The 13250-nt window shown below is 40.2% G+C and overlaps 1 long non-coding RNA gene across 1 annotated transcript; it reads left to right on the forward strand.

Annotated features, from left to right (window-relative positions):
• Positions 1–5737: 5737 nt before the first annotated feature.
• On the forward strand, positions 5738–10962 carry LOC135291503 (uncharacterized). Its single transcript, XR_010354313.1, has 3 exons — positions 5738–5811; positions 9719–9784; positions 10512–10962. It is a non-coding gene; the product is annotated as an uncharacterized LOC135291503 (long non-coding RNA).
• Positions 10963–13250: the final 2288 nt, after the last annotated feature.

Here is a 13250-nt window from a genome sequence, read left to right on the forward strand (position 1 = left end):
GTGACTCAATACTATAATTTTGATGAAGCCAAGTCCATCCACTAGTTTTAGTCAAGTGTGATATTCATGAGGCTTATATCTCATGGTACAGTTTGTGCAAAACCCAGAAAGCAACACAAGGGGTTAGGACCTGCATCCTGCCACAGTCCTTCCTCTGACTCTGTTGTGTGTGATTTCTTTCTGGATCTCAATGACAACAGTAAGAACAAACTTGGTCCCCAGAGTTTTGGGGACACGTTAATAGTTTTCTCAAGTTCCCCAGGTTTCTCAGGTTTCCTCCTTGGAGGATATTGGATGGGTATCAGAATGCTGAGGCAGCTTGGAGGGCTCTGAGGGCTCTAACATGCCTGCCTGGCTCAAGATTCCACATGAGCACGGTATGTAAGAAATTTGTGAGATTTGACTGTTCTCCCTATTGAAGTCTCTGCCTTTGCTTCCTCAGCTATTGTGATTTTATTGGAAAATTCAGCTTCACAAAAAAACTGTTGAAATAAGTTATTTTTTAATTTTTTCCATTGTCTTCCTTACTTTCCTCTACAGTTGCGCAGCTTATATAATGTTTTGGACTCTCTCCTTATCCTCTACCTTTCTCTTTCCTTGCCTTTAATTCTGTACCAGAAGTCTCTAGCTCTGTGGTTGAAAAATTGATGCCATGAGTCACTTTTATCAAAGGAACTACAAGAAGACTTGGTTATATCCAGCAGCTGAACTGAGTTAGCCTTTTACTTACCTTACATTGTCAAGTCTGTGCTTTTCTACAGGAGAACAGGGATAATATTTGATAGGTGCCTTAAGTGAATCAGGCAGGCTAAGGCCTTATCATTAGCCATACGGAACAAAATAATTACTGTATGGAATGAGCAATCAGAGGTGGATGTGTGCCCTTTAGCCTGCTGCAGCAGCATGCCAGGGGAGGCGAGTCTGGACAAAGCTCTTAACAGTGTTCTACCACAGGAAGGTGAACTACACTCCAGAGAAAGCATTGGCTTGTGACACAGCGGCCGTGTGAGCGCACTGGCACAGTTCAGCATGACCTCTGCCCTGCCCCTCAGGTGCTATCCTCACTCCCCTTTTCCTAGAGGGAGGAGGAGGGTATCTCAGGATGTCTCTCTCTTCAGGCATCAAGGCACAGGTGGGCAGCACACAGTATTGAAGAACTCCAGGGAGCGCTGCGAGGCCCCACGTGGAGAAAGCTTAGAAGGGAGAAGGGTGTTTTGAATCGTGTGATTCAGGCTCGCAGCTGCGGTGGAGGGGGCTTGACCCGGCGTTTGGGAGGGAAGTACTAGCAGCAGGGATAAGCAAGGAAAAGCTGCTTCCCCCAAGGCTGAAAGTCTGTTAAAGAGCAGGGAGACTTATTCCAGTGTCTGTGGCAGGTAGTGCATACAAAGGCTATGAGGAGGGTTTGTTGTTTTGGGTGGGTTTTTTTTGGCAAAACCACAAGTTTGCAGAAGTAGGTGGGAAAGATGTGTGACTTTAGGGAAGTCAGAACTGCACACAAAAATCTTAGCACACACTCTTAGTAACAATTGTTCATAATTTGCTGCATAGGCTGCATAGAAATCTGCTTTAAAAAGACAGTTTTAAAATTTCTTGTGTGTTTGTGTTTCCAGTTTTGTCCACTTATTGTCCTTGACTGCACAGAGGCCAGAAAAACAGCTGAGTTCTACCAGCCATGCAGGACTAGTAGTTAGTAGTGCCAGCTTCTGGGAAGGTGCTTTGAGTTTGAAAGTGGAAGGCAAGAGGGACACATCACGTGTGTTTTCTCTAGTTGTAGTTAGTGAAGAAAGTAATGAGGATTTGTAATGGCTGTTTGGATTGAGGAGTTGTTGAATTGGTTTTCTGTCAAGATATCAAAGTATGAAGCAAGATATCCAAGTATGAAGTTTATGATGCTGTTGTTGTGAAGGATGCAGCTAGCACTCTAAGCAGGAAGTATTATCAGCTGAAAGCCTCCCTCTCAACAGAACATCAGAGGCAGTAGGTCCCATTAGCATGTGCAGCAAAGAAAAACAGTTTTGTACATGTTTTTGTCTGAGTATATCTGAATTTAATATTATAAACTGCTTGCACATGAACCTTTGTACAGGTGTGTGGCAATGCTTTCTACTTCCTGCTATACTGCACTTTCATTTTCATGCTGCCACCTCATAATCAGTTCAAAAAATGCTAAAGAAATCTCCAGGTTGGTGATATCCAGGCCTTTGCAGGCTGTTGCTCAGCTGGTTCAGCTGCAACTGCTAGTAAGGTGTTATTCCCAAATATGTAGGAGATTTTGCATTTACAGAGCAGGTGTGACGTGCAGTAGTGATCAGAAAAAGCTGCTATTTAGACAGAAAACTGAGCAAACAGTTACACTGAGCAAACAGTTCTTTTTGTGTTCAGTGCCTGTGTGTATGCTTCTATAAACAACAGAAGAATAATGTCATTTGAAAGGATTTTACCAGCACCTGCTTTTCAGTTTCCCTGGTGAGACTATCTGAGTCTGACAGGCAAATTTGCTCAAGAGGAAAAATTGACTCATCTCATTTGACACTTCTGGCTTTATGGTTTGAACCCAGTGGACCGTTCTGCTAAACATGATTACATGTAATGAGACTTTACAAAAGAGATGGGTTTTTTGCCTTCTCGGGTTTTAAAATTGCTGTAGTATCATTTTATTAATGTAGAGGCTCATAATATCCTGTTGTTCACTGAACAGCCACAAAAATGTATGACAGTAAACTTCATTTAAATATGTATAAAGCTAGTCCCTGTTTATTACAAGCCATCTTGGATTTTAACAAAAAATCAGTCAAATGCAAACAATAAAACAATGTACTATATACCATAAATCCACAACACTTGTGAGAGTTTATTCCCTGAGCTTCATGGAATGTTGTGATGCCTATCACTATTCCTGTCCAAAATATAGGCATTTCACTTATACTGTTGTTGTTTCAGACCTTCTGGTCTTCTTCCTGGTGGCAACTACTTACCCTCAAGTTTCCATTTAGTCAAACTGGCCAGTGAGACTATGCCTACTCATCTTGGATTAAATCTCAAATTATTTGGGTGACAAGGCCTAAATCTAGTGTTTATAAGACTGTGATTACACCTGCTATTGGTAGCATCCGCAAAAGGGATGATCCCAAGCAAGAACTGATTAGAAGTCTGCTATGAGAGGATACTAGCAGGGTCAGTATGAAAATCAGAAGCAGGTTTTTTTCCCCTGTACCTAGTTTCTTATCTATTATAATTTACAAACAAGGCATCAGGATGCAGCACCTTAGCAAGCAGACTTTGAGCAGGAATTCAAGGCATGTCAGTAAAGACTTTCCCAAGACTGTGTTTCACATACAAAATGGACAAGAATATTCCAGGTGTTATCCCCATATGAAGTGACAAATGCTTTGCTTGAATCATTTTATCTATTTTCCCCACAATGGTCAGTAATTGTGCCAAAGAGTCCACTCTGAGTTGGATGTCTGTTCACTAAGTAAACACCTGTGCTAAAAACCTTGAAAATTAGTTCAAGTTCTTGAAGAGAGTTGTTGTAGAAAAGACTGCCCTTCCAGCCTCCATGAGTTTATTCTTCTTAGCTATTCCCCCTGAAGAATATTGGATTTTTTAAAATTTGTCCACTGTGGGTAGACCTTCTGCTGATGTATTTTACTGTCTATGTGACTTTCTTGTTTTCCAGTTTCTGTACTAAGTCCATTTGGAAACTGCTTAAATGTTCATTATGTTCTTAAATTTGAAAAGATACCTTTCCCTGGCTTTACATAAAGAGCAAACTCATTTCATGATGATGTAGTAGCTACATCATATTCTGGAGGTGTGACATTCTACATTAAACTTCATAATAAGGATTTTATAGTCTTTGGCAATGCAGGTACTTTGGACTGTACAATAAAGGCTCCTTCAACTCCTGTTCTCACTTAATGGTATTGATAAGGTAATTTTCCACTGACTAGGCATTTTAGCAGTGCTTAGCAGGAGATTAAAGGAAAATCATTCCGATGTGCTGTCAAGTACTAAATTAGAAATCAGCTCTTCACACTATCTACAGGTAGATGGATAAAGGCTCCCACCAAGAAGAAAAGGTAATGAGTAACTTAATTATAACCTTACATGCTGGATCTGGCATGCTGGGCAAAAAAACAGCTCTGAATTCTTCGTGCACTTAGGGCTTGCTATCATGGCAGTGTGCACATATGGGCTCATTCCAGAGCAGGGGCAAGGTGGAAAGAAAGTCAACTTGGACAAATTGCTGTTTCCACAGCCTCTATAAAGAATGACAGACCTCTCACAAATGGATCATTGTCCTAGGGTGAGGTTATGATGCTTGTATCCCCAATCGTGTGTTCTGTTAGTGCTGGATATTATGTACTGTGCCTTCAAGACTGGCTCTGAAGAGCAAGGTTTGTTTTGGTTTGTTATCAGGCTGCTCCCCCACGGCTGGCAGGACAGAGAGACGGGGCAGTACATAGTGCGGCTTTTGCTTTTTGCTTGGCTTTTTGCTGCTTGCTTTGCTCTTGCTCCCGCTTCGCTCCTGCTTTGCTCCGGCTCTGCTGATTTTTTTTTTTTTTTTTTTTTTTTTTTTCTTCTGTTAGTTAGTTTAGCTAAGCGGTCCAGACCTTTTTTCCCTGGACTGTTTTTTCCCTTCCCTTTTTGGAACCATTCAAACCTGCTCCAGACTGGGACCTGGGAAACACCAAGAGTTTACATCTGGTGGCTGCAGCAGCTATCCCCAGCGTCGGAGGGAGCAACAACAGAGCGACCACCCCCAGGAAAGACTTTCTGAATTTGTCATCCTTTTCAGATCAGTGAAAGTGTTGTCATCTGGTATTGTTCATTTTGTGTGCTGGGGGTGTTTTGGTTGTTAAATAAACAGGTTCTTTCCACTCCTCTCCGAGGAATCCTTCCTGAACTGGAGGGGGGAAGGGGCTGAGTGGGTTTGCTTTCTGGGGGGGGGCCCTTCTGGAGGTTTTCTCCCAGATTTGCCCTAATCCAGGAAACATAAATGCCTCAGCACTGGCTTATAATACTCATATGAAGAGATGTCCTTCTGTTTTTCCCAAGAACTGTTTAAGCAATGTCACTGACAGCCCACGTGAAGAAAACAATATAATCTACACTAGCTGACTTGAAAATGGTCACACTTCTAAAGGCTCTGATCAATAGTAATGGCTGTAAGGAAGAATGCTGTGTGAAAGACCAAGTTTGTGATTGTACGAACGTATCTTCCACACTTCTCTTCCAAGTCTCTTCATGGATTTCTGATTCTGCAATCCCTCTTTGACCATCACAGTAAATGCTACCACAAAAACAGTTTGTATGTTGAGGTCTAATTGAACTAAGAAAGTATAAAATTTGTGCTAGGTTTAGGACTAAGGATATGAGACTGCTGGTAGATAAATATTGAGAGGTCTAGTATTTAGCTACTCCATTCTTCTGTTTACAGAAGGCATCCTCTGCCTCCATTTCCCATGTTGTTTTACCAGATGTAGCCTGGATCCAAAAGCTGACCATCTTAATAGTAACCTGTCCAAAACCAGTTTATTTTCCACCAAAGATATGGATAAGAGTCTGTAAAAGAGCCCAGTATCAAAGGCAGGCAGGTTGAGCAATGCCTAAAATAATGCTTTAGGAGCTTTGCTGACATTGCAACTTTTTCCTCAATTGTTTCTCTAATTGTATCCCATGTAATGTGAAGCAACATTGTCAACAGCAAGAATATTCTGAGGCAAGTTCTCTGCTCACCTGTCCTGTACCTCTGTGCTTTCCCAGGTAGCCACGACCACAGATAATGGACCAGATCTGTCAGCAGCAGTAAGTTAGGCTTCTACACAACTCTGGTGTCTTTCCTGACATTAAAAATTGATGTAAAGAAAGCAGCACTGCCTGATCCTTAAAGTTTTAGTCATTCATCTGCCTGAGTTACTTCAGATTCTTGTACATGTCCATCCCCACTGCCATTAAGCACTTAAGTGAAGACAGTTGTGACTGGTGTCCAACCTACCAGCAGCTGCTTTCCTTACAAACCAGTATTACTGTCACCCTTCCATTGCTACATTCCTGGTCATATGCTGCTGCTTCCCATCCCTACTAGCACACCTATGGTGCAGTATCTCTTATTTTCTTCCAGGAAAATCAGCTGAGTTATTTTGTACAAAGTCCACATTGCAAAGGTATGTTGCATCACCTTTGCTGTATCAGGTTTGCTAAATAGATTAGAGCGTCTGAGTAATCAGTTTGGTGGAGGAATGTGGAACTGGAAATTATGGGAGTCTGAGGTAACATTACATTCATATCTTATGGGTACATGTGGAAGATGCTGCTTTAGGTGTGTATTTCCCTTTTAGCAGCACTTTCCTATGCTTAGGTCAATGTTGGATAGGACCACCATACACATCCCTGGACAAAAAAAGAAAAACAGTTACAGCTAGATTTTGTTAGATTCCCTGTCCTAACTCAGAGAGAAATTACCAAATCAGGCTGACAAATGCTTTGGAACAGCAACAGATGCAGACTTTTTGGTGGGCCACAGAGACAACAGCATTGTTTCAGAGGGCAGTGCATGGCAACAGCAGGATGAGGCAACAGTGTAACCAAGATCCTGGTCAGCCTCCAATGCACGAGCCAAAAATCTTACTTTGCAATGCTCTGACCATATCTGTGTAAAAGAACTCTCTTCATATTGAAATCTGTCACTGTGTGGCTGTGGAGCAATAATAATTCCTCTGGAAATCTTGTAGGCAGGAGCAGACCCCGCTCAGCCCAAGATGTTCCTGGATTGCTCCCGCCCAGCAACCAGGATATGCTGCAGTCAAACCATGACATCTGTGGCTCATGCAGTGTGAGGCCTTTTTTGGTAACTCTGATCCCTGACAGTCAGTCCTGCTGATGAGGAACTGGGAAGGAACCCCAGCCAGGTGGATGTAGGTTTCCACGGTGAAAGGCAGCAAGAAAGAACAGACAGCTTTTTTCTTGGATGAGTAGGACAGCTGAAAAGCATATTGGAGAAAAATACAGCTTTTTGCAGTCACTCTCCTGGGAAAGAGCTGCAAAGGAAATGTTCAGAACAGATTGGGAAGAACCAGATTTTTGTCTGTTGGCTGCACTCACTGCATTCATCTTGCCCCGGTGGAAGGGAGCAAAAATTAGTATGCTGAGTTTTAGTTAAGTGGCCTGGTAGATCCAGATTCTCTCTCCCCAGCAAATACAAATCTGGAGTAATTAGACAGAATCATGCAAACAGAAACAGTACAAATTCAGAAAAAGAAAGAGCGCAAATATTTTTGGCTCTGCTCTCATGATTTACTGAACCATAACAAAAGTTAACTAATCCCTCAGTGCCAAGGATTGAGAAGCTACAGAATGACTAAACAGATAAATTTTTTTTTTTAAATAGCAAGTTCATGGAGATTCTATAGAGACTATTATCTCAGTCTACAGGTATTAAGGGGAAAATTAATTGTTTTGACTCGGATAATATCTGCTATATTTCTACACCAGAACTTGGTCCCATTTCCAGCAGGCAGATGGTGAAAGACTATGGCTTCCATGTTTTAACCCACTTTGCCAAATAAGTTTTCTTAGCAGCTTAAATACAGAATTCAAAATATGTTTTCTGAATAGCTGAAAGGCATTGAAAACCAAGAAAATCATTTATCTTTTGCATATTCAGCATGTTCCAAAATACCAATGTATTGGTATCTTCCAGTCCCAGCTGCAAAAAAATCCCAAAGAAACAAGCTAAGACGCTGAGGAATTACAATCTTCTCACTTAATTAGAAAATTTGTGGTGTGAAGAACTCAAAAAAATTGTGCAAAGAATTCTTCAAATTTCCTGTTTCCCATAGGAATAAGACAGCACAGAATAACACAGGCTAAGTACAAGGAAGAGTTACCCTTTCTGTGAACTTTCAGTATTTGTTCATAAAGAAGACAGTGAACAGCAGGAAGAGAAAATGATATGATCAGCATGCAAGCCAGAGTACTCAGACAAACAATGGCTGACATAAATCTCACAGAGATTTGAAATGCAGGGTTTGCAACATCAGAGATGATTTTTGAAAACACGGAACAAAGAGACTGATGTGGTGTTTTGGCTTGGGGTTTTTATTCACAAAGCATGCTTCATGACAATGGGACAATTTTTACAGCAAAGAACACATTAAGAGGAACACAGCCATCAAAACAATGTTTCTTCTGTTCTGAGATGGCTTCCTTTGTCTTCTTGTTGGGTTTTTTTTTTCTTAATTGCAATAGATAGTTTTGACAGCCTGTTAGATTCCTGCTTCAGTCAATGAATTCTGAACAGATTTGGAGGTTTGGACTGATGCTGAACCTTAGTGAATATGTCTATCTATGTCTCATCTGCCATATGTGTTAGCTTAAACTACATCTGGCTCCTTTCCCGGCATTTCCCTCACACCGTGATCCTCTTATCCTTTTATATATTCAAAACCACACTCTTTCAATTTATCCTATTTTTTTCGCTCTGTGCCACCTCCCACTTGAAATAGTCTGATCTTTCCCAGCATTCCAAATGTATTATCCAGCGGTTAAAATCCTGGTACCTGGTCTTATCTGCCTACAATGCTGCTTGTGCCTTTCACATTGGCTTCCCCATCATCAGCATCTCATAATTTTTTCTGGTGATTTTGAATTCCTCATCCTCACTTTCAAGGCCCATTCATTTTCTGCAGCCAACAATGGGTTGGTGTCTTCCAACATGTTCTACAGCAAAACTAAGGTGCTTTTCAGACTTCGCAGGGAGTCACTTCACCATTTCATTAGCAGGGGAAAAAATAAATAAATCAGTAACACAGCTAACCAAAAAATATGTGAAGAAAACAAGCAGGCAAAACAGAGTCACAGCAGTCAGGGATGGTTAAGCCAAACTAAAGTCCTCATACTGGATTTTTAACCTACAAGGACTCACTACAACAGCAAATCTTCAGAGGATAGTTTGATTTACACTGTTCCATGAAACATCACCATAACTTTATTCTGCTATTTGTTCCACTTTAAACCAACACCATAAATCAACTGTTGTCTACATCAAACTGAGAAGAGGAATGTGACAAACAGATAGCCCCTATCTCTCCCCACATAATCACGAGCACATACAGTTGTAAGTGAATATAGTCAAATTGGAGCTAGGAAGAGGTTTATAATCTCGGATTCTGCAGGAATCCTGAACACTTCTTATGGTACAAGTGATAATAAAAGTATCAGCAGTTGTAAAAAATGTAGTTAGACAAACTAAACTCGAGGAGAGGTATATGCCACACTTTTTAGACATGTTTCTAGTACAGTTGCCACATTGGACTGAGCCATTTGTATTATAGGTCAGTTTAATCAGGCCAGTGACTGAGTAGCCCTATAAAATCCACAGAAGACAGGAGGCAATATCACTTAGGAACAGTTTGTGGATTAACTAAAAATCCTTAGAAGCAAGAGAGCTTATATTTATCCTGTTCCTCATGAATCGCCCATTTTTAAACTCACACACTGCCATTTCATTACCTCTGTAACACTATGCTCAGTAAGCAAGCAGGTGATGTTAGCTTCACTATCACAGCTAAGGAGGTTTGGGACACCTGTAAGGAGAGTGTCAGGGAAGCATGAAACACAATTGCCACACAGCTTTTCAGACTTTAACGTAATGAAAGGATGTGCATTCCTCTGAAATTCAGAGATCTAACTTGAGCTGTTTGTTCCTTGTAAGTCCACCTTGAAAGCAGGCTGCAGGAAAAGAGCTATAATGCCAGAGAACACCAGCATACTGGGTAAAGTAAGTATTAAACCATTTGTTCTTCCTGGCTGAAACACTATTATTTTTAACCTTTGACTTTTGGAGTTAATGTTTTATATAACAATTGCAGTAATCAACTGAGGCTTTTGCAGAATAGAGTGTATTTAATTACTAGCTCAGAGGCAGCAGTCCCAGATGTACTGGAACATAAAAAGCATTCAAACAAAGAGGTCTGTGTTTTACACAGCTGGCTAGCAAATGCAAAGGCTGCCCTTGGGCAGGCTTTAGCCTGACCAACAGCGACACCGGGAGGAACACAACGGTTTTTAAAAAGGCTCTGTCTGCTATGCAAGTCCCTGTCCAAAATGCATATGCATTTTCCTATTATTTGGAGGAAAGTAATCAGCTGTATGGAAAACCAGTGTTAATAATTCAGCAGAAATTAAAGGCTGCTTACCAGTATTTACCTTTGTACCAGCTATCCATAGGACAACCATGCTCAAATTGTGAGCCAAGATGCTTCCCACTTCAAGCAACCCTTCAGTGGCAGCAGATGTTTGCACACTGAATGCAATTAATCCATGAGTTTTCAAACACCAAGCATGTACCACATGACAGCAGGGCTGCTGATTAAGGAATACCAAAGAGAAGACACTGAAAAAAATCCTTACTGTTACCAGTTTTTACTCAAGGATTTGATTCTGTGTAATGAGTTCAGTTTACCCCAATATTATAAACCTTAACTTTTTTTTCTGCTTCCACGTAGGAAAACAAGAGGACACACTTGTGCAACACATGACCAACACCTTAGTGCAGCACCAAAATAGACAGCAATTCAAAAGAAAATCCAGGCACAGAAGTCTCCAGCAACTTGCACTTTTTCACATAGTTACTAATGAAATTAATGCAAATGGGTTAGTACACCTAATAAGACTTGAACACAGCACCTAAACACATGATTTCACAAACACAGATGCCACAAATCAGAAGTTCTGGCAGCCACGTGGTTTTGAACTCATCCAGCAACAACACATACAGAATGATGAAAACACCAGATGAAAAGAACATGATATAACATAAATGGGCTGATGTATTACTGCTGAAAGAAAATGGTGAACACTTTCCCAGTTGCTTTAAATTCAGCACTGCAGAACCACTTTTTACAAAACCCCAAGCTGAGACACTCTACTGGCAAGTAATGCTATTAGTTCCTGAAAATTGTCACCTCTGCAAGAAGCTGTGATAGGACACAATAGGATAGAAAAAAAGCAGCCTATAACTCCTATTCTCACATTTCATTAAAAAATTTATTTCTCTGTTTATCAGCAAAAATATTAGTAGAATTTTCGTTTTTCTTCTGGTAATAATATGGCAAGAAAGGAAGTTACTTGTAAGACTGTTCCCCATCAAGGTCATCTCACAGTAAGCAATACTGTGCTAACAAATGAATTATTGATCACGTGTCATTTAACACTTGTTATTCACTGATGTTACACACTCAGTGGTAATTAAGTTTATGCAACAGTGGAAGACGCTGATAGAATTTGTATTAAAACTGCAAGTCCATTATGTTGCACATACCAGTAGCTCCAAGACACATTTTATGAATTCTCAAAATTGATTTCCTTGGGTGAGATAACCCACTGACAGCTAATGCAGTTTACAATCTCCTGAGTGGACTTTCCAAATTAAAGCAGAAATTGAGAAACTGTGTGCTTATAGTACCTTTAAACCTCCTTAGTTCATTATTTCATCATAATGATAACTAATTATAGTCACCTGCATGCCTGCCAAAGTATATTACAGTCTGCAGCAGTCTTTAAAAGATGCTATTCCCAGAGCCACTTCACAGGAAGTCATTCAGCAAGTCAATTCTAGTAGGATTGTTCATCACCACATGGAGGGATTCAAAGCTATCTGGAAAGAGAAGCAGCACTGTGATTACCTGCTCTGATGCCACACTAGCAGGCCAGTGACAGCACAGGTAACAGATCTTAGCAAATATTTAGCAAAAGTGAGGCTGAGTGTGTAACCTACTTACAGATCCTATATAGTGTGGATCTAACACACTTACTCCTAACACACAGGAGCAGTTACACAAGTACTTCATGCTGAGTCCCCTGTAAGGCTACCCTTACAAAAGCTTGTATTGAAGAAGGAATTATGTATCAAGATATCAAGTTAACCTTCAGAAGTTTAGTGTGTTTGCTATGCAACCACCTCTTGATCACATTTGTATGTTTATTCCATTCATATTAGTTTTCACATGAAGATTTGAAAACCAGTCAAACATCAGTCTCACCACATCAGTTTTGTTATGTTTACGAGCTGAGTTCCCATATCTAAAGCCAGATGGCAGAATCAACCTTATTTCTGTAAATTAAACTGGACTTGTGAGATTATTCTACCCTAAAAAGAGCTTCTATTTTCAAGAAAAAAACAGATGCAACATGAGGCTATCAAAAAACTATGATAAGCAGCAAGAAAAGAGAATTCTTGAACTAATTTTTCATTGTTAAGAGTTTCATAGTACCTTTAATGCTATTCAGTACCACAGAATAGCATTAAAGAGTACAATTTCTATAAACTGGTGCTATTTGCTGAGCAATTATATTTGGGAATTGAATTGTTTCTCTGTCATATCTGCTAGTGATTATCTGCCTGTTTAGGGTATGCCAGTTCATTCTGTGTGCTAATGTACAATGTTTAATGAAATGGTTAGACACAGAACTAGAGGAGAGAATACTCCTGGCAGTAAGAGATACAGTAAGGAAAAAAAAAGCTTTGGCTGCCTAATGTTTGATTTACAGAACGTGACACCCAAAATACCTTGTATAACACAGATGTAAAATTCTAAACACTAGGCATTTTAAAATTAAAAACAAAGCTGAAAGGAGACCAACTAGCATTGGTTTGGTGGACTTTTAACCCAGTATGAATGGCATTGCCATCAAAACAACATCAAAATAAATCAATAGTCAAATCAGATTCCTAGAACATAATGAACAGTTCTGCCATATTCAGAGATAGTGGAAATTTAGTATATGACACTGAGAAGAAAAGAAATCCCCAGAAACAATACATTAAGAACCTCAGAAATTCCTCTGTGGAAAGCTAAAATCAGTCTAATAGCACTGTCTTTTCTTATCCTCAGTCCTGAGCAAAGCTCCTAAATGAGCAGTTGCTGCCTGTAGTCTCCAGTGGCCAAAAGAAACTCTCATTTGAGGTGAAACACAAGTAAACAATATGTCTTTCCCTAGAAAAGTATTTCCTCTGACTGCATCTCCAGTTCTCATCTCCAGCCAGTTTGGTTGTAGGATATCACAAAAGCTGTGACAACCTGAATTGGCTGTAACCCCTTCAAGTGTTAAATGAGATTCCAAGACACTACAGTAGACCTCTATCTCCCAACATATGCTTAAAGTCTCCTTTCTGAAGGAGAGGCAAGACAACTAAAGCAGTGCTTCTTCCCAGCTAGCAACTCAGTGTGTGAAAATGGATAGTC

This window comes from Passer domesticus, chromosome Z (genome assembly GCF_036417665.1).
Source record: "Passer domesticus isolate bPasDom1 chromosome Z, bPasDom1.hap1, whole genome shotgun sequence".
NCBI lineage: Eukaryota > Metazoa > Chordata > Aves > Passeriformes > Passeridae > Passer > Passer domesticus.